Source organism: Amborella trichopoda, chromosome 3 (genome assembly GCF_054954075.1).
Source record: "Amborella trichopoda isolate Santa Cruz 75 chromosome 3, AtrichopodaSantaCruz75HAP2 v2.0, whole genome shotgun sequence".
Taxonomy (NCBI): Eukaryota; Viridiplantae; Streptophyta; class Magnoliopsida; order Amborellales; family Amborellaceae; genus Amborella; species Amborella trichopoda.
Genome location: NC_142338.1, coordinates 40,388,162 through 40,408,354, shown reverse-complemented (window position 1 = coordinate 40,408,354; position 20,193 = coordinate 40,388,162). Strand labels below are relative to the sequence as shown.

The window sequence follows — 20,193 nt, the reverse complement described above, 5'->3', positions numbered from 1 at the left end:
GAAACCACATTTCTCGACACTATTTGAAAGTAGGCTCTAATTTGATTGTTTAGAGCCTAGGCTCTATATAAACCGCACCTTAAATAAAACAGGTATATTTTTTTAATTTAGAATTTTAAAAGTATTTAAAATCTTATTATTTAATGCCCTCATAAAGGTCACAAAATTACAAAATTACCCTTCAGTGTCTCTGCCGAAACTTGGTTATTGGACGGAATTCGCTGAATCTAACCGAAGCCCATTAAATTAGACCAAATAGTACTTCGCCTCATTATGCTCTAGGCGACTTCGGCCGCAGCAGAGCGGATATGACAAAATCACAAATTACTACATGCAATATATTCTTTATGTGTTGCGTGTTGCATGGTAGGCTATGCCCTTTTTATGCTAATCTTGATTATGATAGTAAGTCTATACAAACTAAGAATGATTGTTTAGAATTAGAAATGTCTGGGCTGTCCCGCACATGAAATTGTAGGGACACAATTATGAACCGAATCATAGCTGTTATCTCTTGATTTCATCCAAATATCCACATTTTGTAAAAAAGAGGAAGAGATATGATGCTAGGGTTGGCTGGGCTTGGGTTTGGGCTTGGGCATGGGCTTGACTGGCCCTGGTCTGGCCCAAACAGGGTCAAAGAGCCTCTAGCCCAAGCCCGACCCTCCTTGGCTAGGACAACACTAATAGAATTTTTGAAAAAAAATAAATTAGGGTTGGGTTTGGGCAAACCATGCTGGTTTGGCCCTGGCCTAGCCCTCGGGCCATAGTGACCTGACCCTGGGGCCACATTTAGTGGCCCAAGCTCCAATTTTTCAAGGCCGGGCAGGTCCACCCAGCCATTGCCACCTTTAGATGAAGCTTTTTGAAGGCCTGATTGAGGTGCACTTGTTTGGCTGCAATAAATGAAATTAGGGAAGCTTTCGATTTTATGCTACTTTTTCCCATAGACTACAATTCAAAAAATGAAAGAAATACATACAATGAGACTTTTTATCATTTGTATATGGAGGTTACAATTTATCGCTATTAGATCTGAAATCAAAAGCTTCAGAGTGTGTGATTCATTAGTTTCAAGGTTCAAAGTTCAAAGAAACGTTTTTGAAACTTCGTGATGACCTTTAAATTGTTTGATTTGACATTTTATAACTAGAAATGGTTATGACATGGTCTTTTTGTTTTTTGTTTTTTCTTTGGAAAATTACATAAAATTTCAAAAAATAGACTTTCTAGGCACTTTACCCCACCTTAATTTTTCTTAGCATATTTTTCCCAAAAATCAAGTTTTATAGCAAATACCCCTAATATAAAAAGTTCATTTTTTTTTTTTAATGAAAATACCTTTCTTGTATATAACAAATCATTTTCGGATCCCAATAAAAGGAAATACCGGACCGCGGTTGTATATTGCCGGACCCATCCATTCTTTTGGACCGGAACGGTACATTGTTGGGCCACCTATTCTAGACACAATTTTTAATTTTGTTGGACCGTAGCTCACAAATGCCGGACCTCTAATTAATCTAGAAACAAATGCCGAACCGCCTCTTCAAAACTCCAGACCGCCATGATGATATGCCAGACCGCCATGGTGAAGTACCGGATCGTTCCAAATCAGTGACTTCATCGTCAGACCACTTCTTCCAAACGCCGGACCGTCATGGTGAAGTGCCGGACCACCATAGTGAAGTGCCAAACCGCCATGGTGAAGTGCCAAACCGCCATGGTCAACGTGTGAGGTAAGGGAGGGGTATTTTAGTCTCTTTTTATTTTTGAGTTGGGGGGTGGGTATTTGCTGAGAAACATGGTTTTGAGGAAAACGTTGCTGAGAAAAGTTAGGTTGGGGGTAAATTGCTTAGAAAGTCCATTTTTGGAGGTTTTATGTAATTTTCTCCTTTTTTTTTTTTTAGAGTAGCATATATGATCCCAAAAGAGGTCTTATTCTACACTTTCCCTATTATTATTATTATTATTATTATTATTATTATTTAAGATTGATTGTTAAGTGGAGTAACTCACATCCTCAAATTTTGTCTTCCAAAAACTTTTTTTAGCTGGGGTTTTACCTTAGATATGAAATATACACTTTGCAACATTGATGTCATTAAATCTTTTCAATTAAATTAGGGAAAAGTTTATATAGGCTCTAAACAATCAAATTAGAGCCTACCTCAAAACTTTCACTAGTAGAGGTTGTATTGATGCCCAAATATCATCAAATTAACCATCTCGACATTAAGATACATGGACATGAGAAAAAAAATGGTTTCTAAGTTTTGGAAATAGTGTATCTTGTAACGCATTTTTGGACTGTCAATTTTTAAGATTTTCAAGTTTTTATAGATCTGCTCTATCTACACTATTTTTGAAGCTTTAATTTTTATAACTAAAGATGAAAATATAATTTAAGGCTATCACAAAACTTTCCAATATTGAAACCATATTTCTCAACTCTATTTGAAGGTGGGCTCTAATTTGATCTTTTGGAGCTTCGGCTCTATACAAACCACACCCATTAAATTATGGGAAATAATACCTAGGACAACCAAAACTGTCTAGGATTAGCTAAATTAAGGTGCTTCATTTTATAAGAGGTAAAAGTCATTTTTTATCTTTATTGCGAAATGGTTGAGAATGTGTTGTGCCCAATGCTTCACATTTTGCTAAGGATTCTTACATAAAGAACAGAACGGGCTTTAGGCATTGGTGGTATGGGAGGTGTTTGAAGTCATGATGCTTAATTTTTCATTTTCTCTAGGTTCCAATCTTTGTTCGCAAAATCATCCGATCTAACCGCTAATCGTCCGGTTAGATCGGAACCAGCTAGTGGATGGTTTCGGTTTTGAGCAGTTAGGGTGATCTATTATCGAGTATTGCGTAAAGTCTACGTGGTTTCACTCTCTCCATTCCTTCTGTCTCTCTGTTGTTGTAACTATACGCTAACTCTTTGCCCTTATTATGGCTGATTACGATCTTCGGATCTTCTTGTAAGTTGTATATATTTTTACTCTTTCCATCAATGGAAGATGCACAACATTACACAGAGCACTATCGGCTTTTACATGGTATCAGAGCAAGGTTTTGCAATCTTGTTTGGGCCTTCTTGCTTCTTTTACAGGGTGAAAGTATTACTTCCCATCTTTTTCTCTCTCTAGAAGAAACCCAATCGTATACAGCAAGCGACAGGAACGATGGAAGTTTTTCAGATGATAATGTGACTCGGGTATACAGGCCATCGGAGTGTGGATTTATATTGAGTATGCCTTTTTTTTTTCTTGATCTTGAGAGTTATTTGTAATCTTTATAGTATTTTAGAGAGAGAGAGAGAGAGAACTCGCCATGCATTTTGTGCAGTCGGACTTTTTTTTTTTTGGGCCATTTTTTCGGCCTATCTCTCTCGAAAAGTTTCTCATAACCCAGTGAAATTTTCTGGCGACCTAATATGATTCGGGCCAAATCTCTGAGATAACCCTAATTTTGACCTTCTCTCTCTAAGACCTCTGGTTGTTTCTCTCTCTCTCTCTCTCTCTCTCTCTCTCCAAAATAGCCTCTTGGATCTCTCTATGCTCTGCAACCGAATGCCACCCTGATCCAGAGCTCTATATTCATAGGTTCTTTTTTTTTTTGGCTAGCCAGAATGAGTCCACTTATTGGGTGGCGGGGGCGGGGGGGGACAACCCGATGTTTATAGGAGGAAGCCGCAAACCCAACCACTAAATGCAAATGCAATAACCATTTAGTCTTCGATCTGCTCTCCTTGCTTTTCCTCCTTTGATCTGCTCTTCTTGCTTTTCCTCCTTCGTCTCCATCTCACTCTTCCTATGGCACTCGATCAGACCAAATCCACTGGAGAAGCTTCTGATTATTTCTCTCCCTACTTCCTTCACCACTCGGATAACCCGGGGATGGTGTTCGTCTCCCAACTTCTCATCGGCGATCACTACCCTATATGGAAACGTGCCATGAGCACTGCTCTTGAGGTAAAACGGTACTTTCACTAAACCAACTACAGAAGTGCCCACCTTCTCCGTCTGAAATCGCTGCAACACAATGGTACAATCTTGGCTCTGGAATGGCGTCTGCAAAGAACTTAGTAACAACATCATTTACTTCGAGACTGCGCAAGATGTTTGGCACGACCTTCAGGAACGTTTTTCCTTCCCAAAGTAAAGCTGCCCAAATTTACCGTATTTCACATGACATTTCTAATTCAAGACCAACTTTCCATCTTATCATACTACACAACTCTAAATGGTTATTGGGACGAGCACGACTCCCTCTCTTCTCTTCCCAAATACTCTTGCGAGGCTGCCAAGGAGATGTCCACACTCAAGCAAAATGAACGGGTCATTTAGTTTTTCATGGGACTGAATGACTCATTCTCGACTGTGCGCAACAATATTCTCACGATGGAACCCCTACCTGCAATAAGCAAAACTTATGCTCTAGTTTTACAAGATGAGCAACAACGTAACATGCACTCCCGCATGTCCCAGCCATTTGAGGGCGCAGCCATGGCTGCTTCTTCCAATGACTCCTATGGCCATGGCCGCGGCAAGCTTCATTGCCAGAACTCCAAGGGCCGCACTGGTACCCGCTGCGAGCATTGTGGATTCTATGGTCACACCAAAGACCAATGCCGGAAGCTCCATAGTTCTCGAGGCCGTGAAAGCCCAAGATGTTACCACTGTGGTTTCTTTGGTTATGTTTAGGATCAATGCCGCATATTACATGGCCCTAAAGCTGACCGTTCCACTGCTGATGCTACATCCTCTCATGCTCCCTCCAACAAAGACATCGTCGCTACTGGCAATAGTCTATTGCTATTCACTTTGTCTCCTGAGCAGCACAACCAATTGGTTTCTTTGCTCAACATTGACAGTAGTTTATCATCTGCGAACTTGACATATATGGCTCTTTCATGTGCTACTTTTTCTTCTCAATCATCTCCGCGGATTATTGATACAGGAGCATCCTACCACATGACATCCTCTATGAACCTTTCATCAGTCACACATCTTCTCAACCAACACCAATCTGTTCGATTACCCAATAGAGAGATTATCATTGTTTCTCACAATGGGCAATGCCCTCTTTCTCCATGCATTATTCTTGATGATGTCTTATGCATTCCTTCCTTTCATTTGAATTTGCTTTCTATCAATAAATTAACATAGACTCACAACTGTGTTGCTATTTTCTTTCCTAAATTTTGTGTTTTTCAGGACCTATCTATGAAGAGGGTGATTGGTCTGGGTGAATAATGTGACGTCCTTTATGCCTTCAAAGATCCAGGAATAACACATTCATGTAATCAAGCTACACCATTTCAATTGTGGCACAACTGCTTGGGACACCCCTCCAACCAACGATTGCAGGAATTATCATCTGCACTTTCTATTTCTTCTCCATTAAATAAATGTACTACTTACACTATTTATCCTCTAGCTAAGAAAACTAGAAATTGTTTTCCAATTAGTTCTATTGAAAGCTCTTTTCCTTTCCAATTGATTCATTGTGATATATGGGGTGCCTACTCTACATCAACACACACTAGAGCACGATTTTTTTTTACTATTGTAGATGATTTTAGTCATTGTACTTGGACCTTCTTGATGACTTTTAAAAGTGAAGCCTACTCACATCTTAAACGATTTTGTACCATGGTTGAAATCCAATTCAATTCCACTGTCAAAACCTATAAGGCCAGACAATGGCTTTGAATTCCTTTCCTCTCAATTGCAAACCTACCTTCATACCAAAGGTATTCTACATCAATGGTCATGCGTCAACACACCCCAACAAAATGGTGTCATTAAACGCAAACACTGTCATCTTCTTGTAAAAGCCTGAGCCTTTTACCTCTCACTTTTTGGGGTAAATGCATCTTAACAGCCACTTACCTCATAAATCGCTTACCTTCTCCTACTCTCCAAGGAAAGACCCTCATAAAATCTTGTTTCAATCCAAACCTCCATATCAACACCTGTGTGTCTTCGAGTGCTTATGCTTTGCTCACACTAAGAGCAGTGGCAAATTTGCTTCCCGTGCTCGAAAGTGTGTGTTCCTCGATTACCCCTATGGCCAAAAAGGCTACAAAGTTTATGACTTAGATGACAAAAATTCTTTGTAAGGACATTCCACGAAAATGAGTTCCTCTTTCTCTCTAAACCTTCTCTTAACCCCTCTGCCCCCCTATTCCTCTTCTCATCATCCATGATGCGTCTATCGAACAGTCTCCACTTTTATTTCCTACAAATTCATCCCTAACCACTCCCATCGTGGACACCATCCCACCCATCCATACTTCTTCCGTCGAACCCTCCACTCCCATCGATCCACAATTCATCGCAACTCCTTCTCCACCTGCGCCATTAGTTCATCCTCCTTTTGATGCTACCATTCACCCACTGGCCGATCTTATTCATCTTTTCGCCGCACCAATGCTCCAACCGCCTGTTCCCACCACGAGCACCTTACTCAGTTCTCCTTCTCACGATGGCACCTCCACCACTACTAGTTCACCACCAGCAGTTGCTAGTTCCCCACCATGACGTTCCACTCGCACTCACCAGCCCCCCGGTTGGCTTATTGACTACAAATGTGCCCAGGTCACGTCTTCCTCCTAGGCCAATCAATCCACTTCAGCAAGCTTCCCCCTCAAGTACCCATCACCCCCTTAGTCATTACATTTCTTATGACAAGTTTTCTTCATCACATCATACTTTTCTTGCTACTATCACTACTGCCCAAGAGGCTAAAAAATTTTCATCTGTTTCTAAAAGCCCTTGTTGAAAAGATGCTATGACTGCAGAAATTAAGGCAATTGAAGCCAATAACACTTGGATTGTTACTCCATTACCACCGGGCAAGCATGCCATCGGGTGTCGACGGATTTACAAAGTCAAGTACAACGACGATGGTAGCATTGAATGCTACAAGACTCGTCTTGTAGCCAAAGGGTACACACAAACTGAGGGAATCGACTATCATGAGACTTTTGCACCTGTGGCCAAGTTGGTCACTGTCCGTTGCTTACTCTCCATTGCAGCTGTGCAAAATTGGCCGCTTTTTCAATTAGATGTTCACAATGTCTTCCTCCATGGCGATTTAGCTTGGGAAGTATACATGCAACTCCCACCCTGCTTTCCTCGAAAGGGGGAGAATGGTGAGCCACTTGTTTGTAGACTCAAAAAATCCTTATACGGTCGCAAACGGGCTTCACTCAATTGGTTCTCCAAATTCTCTTCTTCTCTTCTTCGAGCTGATTTTCAACAATCTACAGCAAACTACTCAATGTTCACACTCAAAAAGCGCATCGGATCACCATCATTCTCGTCTATGTCGATGACATTATATTGATGGGCAATGGCCATTCCACCATTGAAGTCATTTGCACAGTCGCTTCAGAATCAATGACCTTGGTTTCCTAAAATACTTTTTGGGCATTGAAGTGGCTCGTTCCAACAAAGGGATATTCCTCCCTCAACGAAAGTACACCCTTGACATTCTTGAAGAAGCATGACTTTTAGGTGCCAAATCTGCATCGTTTCCCATGGAACAAAATCTAAAACTCTATATCGATGATGACACATTACTACCTGATCCCAACTCCTATAAACGGTTTGTGGGGTGTCTCATCTACTTGACTATTACACGACCTGAAATAACTTTTTCAGTCAATTCCTTGAGTCAATTCATGCAACATCTTCATCAACCTCACATGGATGCTGCTCTTTGTGTTCTTCGATACCTCAAGTCAAGTCCAGGGAAAAGTATCCTTCTACCATCGTCTAATAATCTCCAATTGTCAGGTTATTCAGATTCCGATTGGGCCAGTTGCCCCACCACACGTCGTTTTGTCACTGGTTATTGCACCTTTCTTGGCGAGAGCCCCATTTCCTGATGCACCAAGAAGCAATCTACCATTTCCCGTTCAACAGCTGAGGCTGAATAACGGGCCATGGCAACCACCACATGTGAACTAGTATGGCTCAAATATCTCCTTCATGATATCAGTTTTGCACATTTCCAACCCATGCACTTATACTGTGACAACCAAGCAACGTTACACATTACTTCCAATCCAGTCTTCCACGAACGCACCAAACACATTGAGTTAGATTGCCATATCGTTCGTGAAAACTTGCAGGCCAGAATCATCTCCACTAAGTATCTCTGAACGGATAATCAGCGGGCTGATATTTTCACCAAACCACTTGACAAGGACCGCTTTGACTACCTTCAACACAAGTTGGGTGTTTTTGATCCCCACCCACCAACTTGAGGTGGAGTATTACCGAGTATTGTGTAAAGTCTATGCGGTTTCACTCTCTCCATTCCTTCTTTCTCTCTGCTGTTGTAACTATACGCTAATTCTTCGCCCTTATTATGGCTGATTATGATCTTCGGATCTTCTTATAAGCTGTATATATTTTTACTATTTCCCCCAATGGAAGATGCACAACATTAGACAGAGCACTCTCGGCTTTTACATGATCAACCGGTATTTAAAAAAAAAAAATTCAAAAAAATGTATATAAATTGTAAAAAATAAGGAATTTGATTTGTAATGCATTTTAAAATATTCTTTACATTATGCTAAAGATTACAAATTGTTTGATCATTAATACTCACTTTTATATTTTCTCATCTTTTTTAGAAAATTTTAAAAATAGCCATTATAAAGTATAAAGTGGGTTAAAATCCATTTTTTTTCAACTTCATTTGAATATGTTTTGTTTTAATCATTCTTTATATGCTTTTCATAATTTAATAAAAATACTTTTGTATTTTTTATTTTTTTTTCAACACTTTTTTTACCACCCGTGACATGCCTGTTTAGAGCGGTTGAATTAGCTGGTTTATCGGTTAGGTCGGTTAAACCGCTTTTGGGCCCATGTCCGGTTAACCATTCTGGTTCGATTTTGTGAACACTGGTTCCAAGTTAATAATGAAAATATTAAGAAACAAACTCTTTCTAGTGAGCATCTAGTGAATACACTGCTTCTAACCCTTATTTTGGAATCCAAACAACTAGAGGAGAAAGAGGAGTCCAAAGAAATATTCAACAGAAAAGGAAATATAGAGAAATTAAAAATATAAAAATTAGTCATAAACATAATTCAAAGCCTTGGAAATTCATATTTAGGATCATAAACTATTTAAAAACTGATATTCTTTTTAAGAGTCAATACAACCTATTTTGTTTTAAAGATTCAAGAAATTTTAAAAATGATTTTTCAAAAAAACTTCAAAAATTTAGAATGATTTTTTGATGTATAAAAATCATGGAAAAAATGTAAAGCTATTTAAATTTTCAAAACAACACAAAAAAACTATAGTTGCATATTTCTAATTTTCTGTAATATGGCTGGAATATTTTTTGTAAAGCATCTTAAAATTCACTATGAACAATTTAGAAATTCATCATAGACTATTTCCAAATAATGAAAATTACATTGAAAAGCATAATGTATTTTTGAAGTTACTAAAAAATGAGTCAAAAATGAAATTCAACAAACATTCAAATTCAAAACCTAATAATATGAAATAATTTAAAATTGGCTTTTTATTTTTTTTAGTAAAGTTAGTATAACAGTAGAGACATTTCATAATTTCTAATTAATAAATGTCAAAGGAATAGTTGTTGGTCATCATATCAGTGTAAATAGCAATCCAATATTGCAACATAGATGAAAATATGATATACAAGGATATTATGCATCATTATTTTTTATAACTTCCTTTAAAAACTGAAAAAGAGGATTTAGTATGCAACATTAATTTTATATAGTTTATTAAAAACTGAAAAGAGTAAAATAGTCACAAATACATTTTAAACAATAAATAATCAGAATTAAAATACAAAAATATGTTAAAAACATAAAATTGTTATATATATATATATATATATATATATATATATATATATATATATTGGGCGATACAGCTTGTCGCCCGAGTGACACAACTAGTGTCCCCCAAATGTTTTTGGATAAATATGCCCCTGCTCAAGTTCCAGGGCATTCTGGTATCCAAAATCATAATTTTTTGTATATTTTCTTTCTAAAATTGACTATTTTCAAATGATTTTAAAATAAATTAGTCTCAGACAGCCTATCAGATGCTCCTCGACGGCACGAGCCTAAACTGCCAACCAATTTCGAAAAAAACCCCAAAAGATTCAAAAAAATAAGCATAAGGCAACCCCCAAAACCTACAGAATCAAAATCATTTGATTTTGGAGGTCAGTTCACCCAGGTCATTGAGCGACCAGAGCGTATTGCCCAAAAAGTTTGGACAAAAATGCCCCTACTCCAATTTTGGAGCGTTATGGGGACAAAAGTTAGTTTTGTTATGCATTTTTCTTACGAAAAAAGATTGTTTTTAGACATTTAGTTAATTTTCAAAAAATTTTAGATATTTGCTGGTGACACGAGTTTAAACTACCGACCAAAATCACAATTCAGAAAACGTCAAACTTGTGCGACATAAAAGAGGCGAGACAAGAAAACGTCTAACTTCGTATGACGTTAAAGGTCAGGTGTATTTCAGAAAATTTCTAGTCCCCGTATGACATAAAATGCTGGGTGTATCCATCTAGCCCCATATGACGTAAAGATTCGGGTGTATTTATCCATCGCTACATGACGTTAAACTGTTTAGAAGGCTCTATGGTTGCAGAAACTAAAACTGCTAACTAAATTTTTTTTTTTCAAAATATCTTTCTCTTTTCGAAATGATTCACTATATATCTTATGTTTTTAAAAACCTTAATTTCTTTGTTAAAATCGTAACATGTCAAAAGCTTCTGATTTTATTTTAAAACTCTCCCTATTTTCAAAATTTCTAAAATGTTTTTTTAAAACAAATGAGCTTAGACATCCGTATATGATAATTACCGCGTTGCCGTCTCATCTATCTCTTTAGAATTGATCAGGCAAACCTTTTCCTAAACGAGTAAAACTTATACAAGACCTTAAGAAATCCTAAGGGAATCAAAGAAAACGGCAGGTTCAATAATTTAAAAATGAAAACCTTTAAAGTTAAGAGGCATGACTAGAAAATCCAACTCGAGTTCCAAGTTTGTATAACTCACCGGAACATCTCACGTCTAAAACCTTAAGATAAAAATACCCTAGGTGGGTGAGCAAGGAGCGCAATATTTTGGAGGGAAAGTTGGTGTGACATCAGATAAATTTAAAATGTCAGCAGTGTTACTTCTTTGATACTCACTTGTCCCTTGAATGAGTGTACTGGCAAATTCGATGGTTTTCTAAACTATAGACAACCTTAGGACCACATTTTGTACTGGAAAATTCGATGGTTTTCTAAACTATAGACAACCTTAGGACCACATTTTGTACTGACAAATTCGATGATTTTCTAAACTATAGACAACCTTAAGACCACATTATCCCAGTAGACTCCCAGACTATAGACCACCATTGTCCATACTGCCTGCTCTGTGATCCAGAATCTTGCAGAACACCCTGTTTTAGTAAAAAAATTGAAAATAGCAAAACACATCGTTTTGACCTAAATTTTGGTAGGCAGTATCACAAGAGCCTGTAGATCCCCCTAAAACTGGAATTTGCCAATTCTGGGCAAATTTGGTTTGGGCACGCCTAGCCTAAACTGACCCAAATCGGTTGATTTTTTTGCATACAACATCTCAATAGACCCAAAATCAGCCCAGACAAGAATCTACCAATGATGGGCATATTTGGTCTAGGTGACACCACTCCTTGACTGGCCCAAATTAGCCGATTTTTGACAAACAGTATCCCAACAGTCCCAAAATTAGCAAAGACAAGAAGCTGCCAATTTTGGACAGATTTGGTAGTGGTGTCGCCCAGCCTAGACTGACCAAATTCTACTAATTTTTGACAGGCAGCATACCAACAGCCCAAAAATCACCTCAGACTAGAATATGCTAATTATGAGTAGATTTGGTTATTATGAGCAGATTTGGTTTGGGCGACACCAGCTCTAACTGCCCTGAATTGACAGTTTCTGCATGCCAACCCTTCCCTGATAATTTTTTGGCAGATTCATTGAATGTAGACCTTTTCGGCTTGAATGACAAGTGTCGCCCATGATTTCTACCCCAAAACAACAATTCAAGGTGGAAAATCCATTTGAAATTGCTAGTTACCTATTCAAGTTGCTTTTCAGCCTTTAAAAAGGTGATTCGAGACTCATTTGAGGGTTAGACCTTGTTACACCTTATTAGCTTGTGTGGTCAGAGAAAACTTTGAGATTGTGAGACTTGAGAAACACCTAAATATAGGAAAACCTTAGCTTTAGGCCACTTGCAGCCCTTAGATTAAGAAATCCATACAACCAAGCCAATGCCTAGTCAAAACCTGAATAGAAACAAAGAGGACGCACGACACAAACTCAGTTGGTCCTGATACAAGTGAGGCTTTGAAGCCTCGAGATCCCCGAGCCAACTAGCTCGGTCTGGTACATTTTTACTCTTTCCTGCATTCCTTTTATTGTTTATTTTATTCGAATTAAATTAGTTTTATTACATGTACATAGTATTTCGCATTTCGGATCAATGTTGGCTCTGCCACTGATCTAAGAGCAGATCTGCTCATTTATGAGTAGGTTTGACTTCATCTTAGAATTTCATTGTCCCAATCTCAATCACTCTTTTTTATAAAATTAGTTTGTAGTTTGGATATGAGGGATCTACCTCTGAAGATATCTCCGATCTGCATCGTAAACATAGATTATTTTTAATATTTGAAAATTGCTAACAATATTTTATGCTACTTGAAAATACAAAAAAATTATTGAAAATATAATCAAATTATGGATGTTAGTTAAAAATGTTTTTCATTTTTTGTTGTTAAAAGGCATTTTAGTATGGAAAAAGTGTACATATGGGTGAGGCCCTAAACAATCAAATTAAAGCACACATAAAAAATTCACTAGAAGAAGTTTTTTCGATGCTGAAAAACGTTGAATTCAATCATCTCAACTTCAGGACGTATAGACATGTAAACAAGTAGATTTTAAGTCTCGAAAATAGTACATCTTGTAATGTATTATCTAGTTCGTTAATTTTCAAGGTAGTGTTCATGGATCTACTCAATCTATACTATTTTTTAATCTTTAAATTTTATTATTAGAGATGAAAATAAAATTTCGTACCATCATAAAGATTTTTTATTCTAAAAAAATATATTTCGGCACTATTCAAAGATGCGTGTTACTTTGATCGTTTAGGGCCTCGGCCTTATCCAATCACACCCTTTTAGTAATTGTAAGAGCCACGTGAAGTGTGGTCTTTAGAAGCTATTTTGTAGAGAGTGAAAGGATGGACTTGTAAGTGAAATGGTGTTTTGGGAAAACTCATAGCTAGCATAGTGCAATATTTAGGGTGGTTTTATCAGTATTTTCCAGTGGTTTAGAAAACAGATTGGTGTCTCCGATCGGGCACCTCAAAAATCCATCCAGATAGGTGAATCGGCGATTCGGATTGAGAATCGGCCGAATCGGTCATATTAAGCCTTAAAAAAAATCTAAAAAAATTATAAAAATTCATTATAAATGTTATTTTTTAAGAATCCAATAAAAAATACAGGTATTACATTATTAACTTTCATTTTTAATCAATTTGTGAATAATTAAGATATTTTTTCCCTGTATGAACTTATGTTAACTATTAAATTTGCATCACATAAAGCAAAAAACATAGAATTACCATGGATAAAGTATATAATCATACATAGACTACAATAAATAATGGATTAAATCGACAAAAAATGACCACTAAAATCTCGAATTGGCGGAAAAACCTAATCCACAAAAAAAAAAAAAAAACCAAATTATTACAACCTAACTAACTATAATCCAAAATTATTACAACCTATCTAACTATAATATTATATATTGCAACGAAAATTGTTGGTTTATATTTTATTATATAAATAATAGAAAATTTAAAATATTTTATAATAGCATCTAATTTAAAATGTATTATTGACACCTGTAAAAAAAATAATACATTACAAGATTTATAATGTAAATAAATAAATAAATAAATAAATAAAATATTTGATTATCAATATATTAATTATTCGAATGCGCATCAATTTTCAAAATAACACTTCAAATTTTTTAAAATATAATTTTTTAGAATTCTAGAATAAATTTAATGGAAGAGATTATTAGAGACAGAGAAATATTTCAACTGTGTATGAATCATATCTTAAAACTAATATTCCTAAATTTATGTTAAAGCTTACCATATTATAAAAATAAAAATTATAATTAGATCAGTTATTCCTAGTTTGTATTAAAAAATATTTGTTATATTAAGAAATATCTTTTATTTTTTTGACAAGAAATACTTATTGTATTTTTCTTTACTAGAAAATATGATATTTGTTGTATTACTTTTTTTTTTTTTGACAAGAAAAAAAAGGAAATGTTATATTACCTTTTCTATTTTTGCTTGTTGTATTATTTTTTATTTTCTTTATTTCTTTTATCATATTATTTTCTTCATTTTTGTTTTTTTTTAAGACAAAAGTAAAAATCTATCTTTTTTTACGTTATTTTTATTTTTATGAAGATAAATTTTAGGTTTTTTTTAAGACAAAATTAAAAACCTATTTTTTTTTAATGATATTATTTTTTAAATTTTTTTTAATGATATTATTATCTTTTTTTTCTTTTTCTTTTTTTTATGAAGATAAATTTTAGTTTTTTTTTTTAAGACAAAAGTAAAAACCTATCTTTTTTTTTTTTAATGAAATTATTTTTTTAAATTTTTTTTTGAAAGACAAAAAAGTGAATTTTGCACAATAATGTCCCAACTGGGTTGGGACGTCACACATAGGAACCACTGCTATTAACTACGACAGCCCCTCGTGCGCTGCTGAAGAGTTTTGTACAATAATTACCTATATTGTATGAATTTTCAATATAATATAGCTTAGCGCAAGTCTCACATCGAAGAATTGGAAAAATGTAGAAGGTATAAATACCTTTTATAAAAGCCCTAGAGTGATGGAGAGAAAGCGTACACTAATTATGATATTTTGAAAAAAATTACTAAAATGTCATCAGGTAACGACTCGCCCTGTGACGTCACTAGTTATAACATTTTGAAAAAAATTTCCAAAATTACCAAAATGTCGTTACTCTGTGACATCACTAAAATTACCAAAATGTCCTCAGATAATGACTCGCCTTGTGACGTCACTAAAATTACCAAAATGCTCTGTGATGTCACTAAAATTGCCTTGTGACGTCACTAAAATTACCAAAATATCCTCAGGCCAGTCACTAAAATTACCAAAATGTCCTCAAGTAACGAAAAAAATTACCAGTCACTAAAATTACCAAAATGTCCTTAGGTAACGAAAAAATTACCAGTCACTAAAATTACCAAAATGTCCTCAGATAACGACTCGCCCTATGACGTCACTAAAATTACCAAAATGTCCTCAAGTAACGAAAAAAATTACCAAAATGTCCTCAGGTAACGACTCGCCCTATGACGTCACTAAAATTACCAAAATGTCCTCAAGTAACGACTCGCCCTGTGACGTCACTAAAATACCAAAATGTCCTTTGGAACGACTCGCTCTGTGACGTCACTACCAAAATGTCCTTAGGTAACGACTCGTCCTGTGACGTCACTAAGCGGCTGGAATCACGATTTATGACGTAATAGGGGCGATCCACAATTCAAAATCGTCGATTCTTCTTTAGGATTGGACGATTCCCGGTTTTGCAGAAGAATGACATGGGGTGCCCGATTCCTGTGTCGACTTGGGCGAGTCCGTTGTGACTCGCCGATTTTTAAAATCTTGGTATTTTCTTTGATTCCCCGTGTCGACTAGAGCGAGTCCGTTGCGACTTGCCGATTTTTAAAATCCTGGTATTTTCCTCAATTCTCGTGTTGACTCGATTCCCATGTCAACTCGGGCGAGTCCGTTGCGGAGTCATGGTGATGAAGTCCTTAATGGACGTTCACTCGATGGTTATTTTGTGGTAGTGGATGGGGAAAGCGGTCGATTGTGAGGTAACCCTTGTATTTACTCAATCGTGTAATTTTTTATGATAATGAAATTGTATCTTTGTCTATCACATGTGGATGTAACGATTAAGGCGAGCCAACATATTTGTGTGTTTGAGGTGATTTGATCATGGTATTTAGTGTGTTATTGTAGCTTTGGATTTCCTATTTTTGTTTCTCTTGGTTTTTTATTTTTATTTTCCGAGTGTTTATTGTACCAAATATAGTTTTTGAGTATTTGGATTTCTTAAAATCTATCTGCCAGATAGGACAATTGATTTTGAAGAATTAAATTTGTTATAGTGGAGAGTTCACTGAGAGAAGCGAAAAATTAAGTTTGGATTCCCAATACGACTCGGCATGGCCTAAAATGGTGAAATGGTGAAATGGACCAAGCTAGGTCAAATTTTGGCCATTCAGTTTGAGATCAAAACCAAATCATCCACCCATTTGTTAATTTTTTATTCAAACCGGTCAACTTGGTGCCATTTTAGCAACATAGGGCATTGAAATGGACTTGGAACTATCATTGCGTCTCCATATTGCAGAACCCCTGCCAGGCATACAAGGTTATCAAGCCAAACGTTCCAATCAAACAAGCACTTGAATCTGGTCAGGATTCAACCCAAACAAAGCACCCAAATGTGTCAGGCACGGTTCACATTCTCGCCCCACCAAGTATAACTTATTAAGCATCAACCTCAAAAAAATAAAAGTAGGCGCACCTCAAAACTATATCAAGTTGAAGTTTTGGTCCTGAAAAGCTTCATGAATATCTATTGTCACTTTTAATTATGAAATTTAAAGTTTTAAAAATAAAAATTTAAAGTTTCAAAAATAGTGCAGATCGAACAAATTTATAAACAATTAATTTTTTTATAAATGCATGGTCCAAAATAATGTATTACAAGATGCACTGTTTTCATACATTAAAATCTTTATTTATTTATTTTCATACGTATTATAAGATGCACCATTTTTATATTTTGAATTTTTTTTTTTTCATACATACATCTAGAGGCGGAGATGAACAATATGAGACTTTTCAACATAAGAACAATCATCTCGTATGGGTCTTTGGGGTGCACCTTACTTCAACAGTAAAAGGTTGATACCTTATATAAATTTTTTCCAAAATGTGTGACCTACACAATAGTCTCATGTCATCTCAACATTCGAAAAAGGAAAGAAAGAGAAAACATCACTCTCATATCACTAAACTACAATCTATTCAAGAGAACACATTATTCTCATCTCACCAAACTAAAGTCCTCTCGGATTCAAGTGTGGGTTCAATGTTAGGAAAAGTACCCACACAAGTTTGAGCAGATCTATTACAACTAACTTGAGGTCTATTGTATGTTACACTGTGTTGCCTAGAGATTGGTGCTTTGCACGTGGGGAGAGCGGACCAGCATGTCAACGTCATTGTTAAGGTTGGTAGCCTAACTATTTGGCTGTTGTGAAGACGCCTTTCCCCTTGTGTTTTTTAAAAGACGAGGATCATTTTTTTTATTTTTATTTTTATTTTTACTAAAGAATTGTCTACAAAAATATCATTTATCTTTGAGTAATGATCTTATAGGACCCTCCCCCACCCATGTATGCATGACCCTAAAAGATCACCGTGAAATTTGGCATGGATTTTTAAAAAAGGTTATCACATGGGTGTAAGACTTGACTTTTTTTAAAGATCCGTGCCAAATTTAATAGGGATCCTTTGAGGTCTTATACATATGGGTGAGAGAGAGTCATATAAGATCATTTCTCTTTATCTTTTGTATATAGATGTCATAATCATTCTTGTCTTTTAAATTTCAAAATGGATAGTTATAAGAGTGTTATTGAATACACAAAATTTCAAAATAAAAATTCTCGGACTTCGTAACTCACCCCAAGCTATTCAATTTGATATCTAATGAGTGGGAACGATTGTGACCTCCATTTACAAAAAAAAAAAGGTCTTTTTGTAGACAATCTTGTTTATAAATTTTGAAATTAGGGTTGGCAACGGGCTGGGCCCTGGTCTTGACCGGGTCAAAGAGGCCTTGGCCCTCTTAAGACAGGGAGGGCCGAACCGGGCTAGAAATTTTTATATTTTTTAAAGAAAAACCTAAATAAAAATGAGGGCCAGACCGGTTTGAACTGGGCCGACCCTATCATGGCCTTGGCCCTAGCCCTAAGGCCACATTTTGTGGCCCTCTTCAAGGCCGTGTCAACCAGGCCGGGCTGGCCCACCTGATCCGTTGCCAGCCTTATTTGAAATAGATATGAGAGCCAAGGTGGAGCATGTGGATAGAGGCGTAAATTGAAATGGAGAGATAAGGTTTGCAATTGTATCGTTTCTCCCTAAATTATTAGGAGCCCTCCCTCCCACAAGAAGGGTCAAGATCAACTCATACCTCTGCCTCATCTTATTTATTTTTTCACTTTTTTTCTCCTTTTCAGGAATAATTAATACTCATGTGCTTGTGTGGGCGTGTAGAGAGAGAGGGGGGGCCACTGTCTTGCGACCCAATAATTAAGTAGATGCTCTCCTGTGCATGGAATTGAGAGAGAGACAGAGAGATGGCGTGCAATCTCTCATGAGTAGTGTGTATCGCGTGCTCCACCGCAGGTAATGTCTCTTTTGTTAAAAATTTACAATTCGACCCGTCCCGTCCCGTCCCGTCGTAGTTCTCAATCATTTCGTGGCACCGGGCGTGGCTGAGGCATCTACGCCCGGGGAGTGCATAGACAGGGGATGCTCTTGCATGGTTTCTCTTTTTTATTATTTATCTATTTATTTTTTTGCGTCTAGAAAGTTCGACAACGTCACAAACAAAGCTTAAAAAATGCTGGCTCCCACCATATAAGGGAAACTGGTTGGTGCCACTAGAACCATAGGAAGCTGCCACTTCTCATAGTAAACTTCCTTAGCCACTAGAACCGGATAATTCACTTTAGGAACCAGCCAGTTCCTATAGGAAACTTGCTAATCTGCCCTTAGTTTACATTTTTTAATTTTTGTACAACTTTTTATTTTTTCAATTTGCCCATTTATTGTAATTTTCTAATGTTTATTATTCATAAAATTTTCTATTTAAAGTAAACCCCACACATTAAGTGGAGGAGTCCTGAGGCCTATTGATGAATGTTTTGTTTTTTCATCTCTTTTTCCATTTTTGAATATTTGATGAACGGGTTATTTCTAGAGCCAATGCTTCCCTTTCTTCCCCTATATCCCTTTTGGGTGCAGTTTGTATAGAGCCGAGGCTCTAAACAATCAAAATAAAGCGTACTTTTAAATAATGTTGAGAAATGTGGTTTCAATACTGAAAATCTTTATGATAGCCTTAAAATAAATTTTCATATTTAATTATAAAATTTAAAGCTTAAAAAATAGTGTAGATCCAGCCGATCTATGAAAACTTGAAAATCTTGAAAATTGACAATCCCAAAATACGCTGCAAGATGCACTATTTCCAAACCATTTGAGAATATTTGAGCATCAAAACAACCTTTCTAATAAAGTTTTTGAAGGAGGCTCTGATTTGGCTGTTTAGAACCTCGGCTCTATATAAACGTTTTCCTATTCCCAATGGGGATAAAAGCTTCATCCCATTGTCTATGGACTCTTCTTTCCTTGAGTAGCATATCCATACTTCGTCCACCAATTCTAAGCACATAGCAACGCGGACAACTCTCCTTGGGTATGTAGTGCCAAAGTGTGATAAATAAGTGCGGACAATGTTCTTATGTTTGAGAATATTATGGAATAAATAGTAGTCACTTGTGTTTGGAGTGGCTTTCGTTGCATTTAGTTAGTAAAATACATAAAGTTCCTTGGACGTAATTGGGGCTTAGCGGTACTAAGCCCCATGATGAGGTTTACTCCATTCTCATCAAAGGGGCAGGGGCCAAATTCCTTGGGAACTTGAGTTACTCCTTTAATTACCCAAAAAAAAAAAAGTTCCATGAACAGACATGTGCTTAAATAATGTTTTGGTGTATTTGAGTAGCATATATACTCGTCATGGTCCATCATCCGTTAGGATTTAAGAACTCTTTCAAATACAGAAACAGAAATCCCAAAAGTTGGATCTTATCCAACTAGAAACAAAATAGGCAAAAATATACGCCGTACTATGAGAAATAAAGCATGAAAC

At 36.3% G+C, this 20,193-nt stretch overlaps 1 long non-coding RNA gene across 1 annotated transcript; it reads left to right on the top strand.

The window, feature by feature from the left end:
* The first annotated feature begins 3,003 nt into the window (after nt 1-3,003).
* Nucleotides 3,004-5,507, top strand: LOC148782879 (uncharacterized). The gene is made up of 2 exons (XR_016052197.1): nt 3,004-3,257; nt 5,226-5,507. It is a non-coding gene; the product is annotated as an uncharacterized LOC148782879 (long non-coding RNA).
* Nucleotides 5,508-20,193: the final 14,686 nt, after the last annotated feature.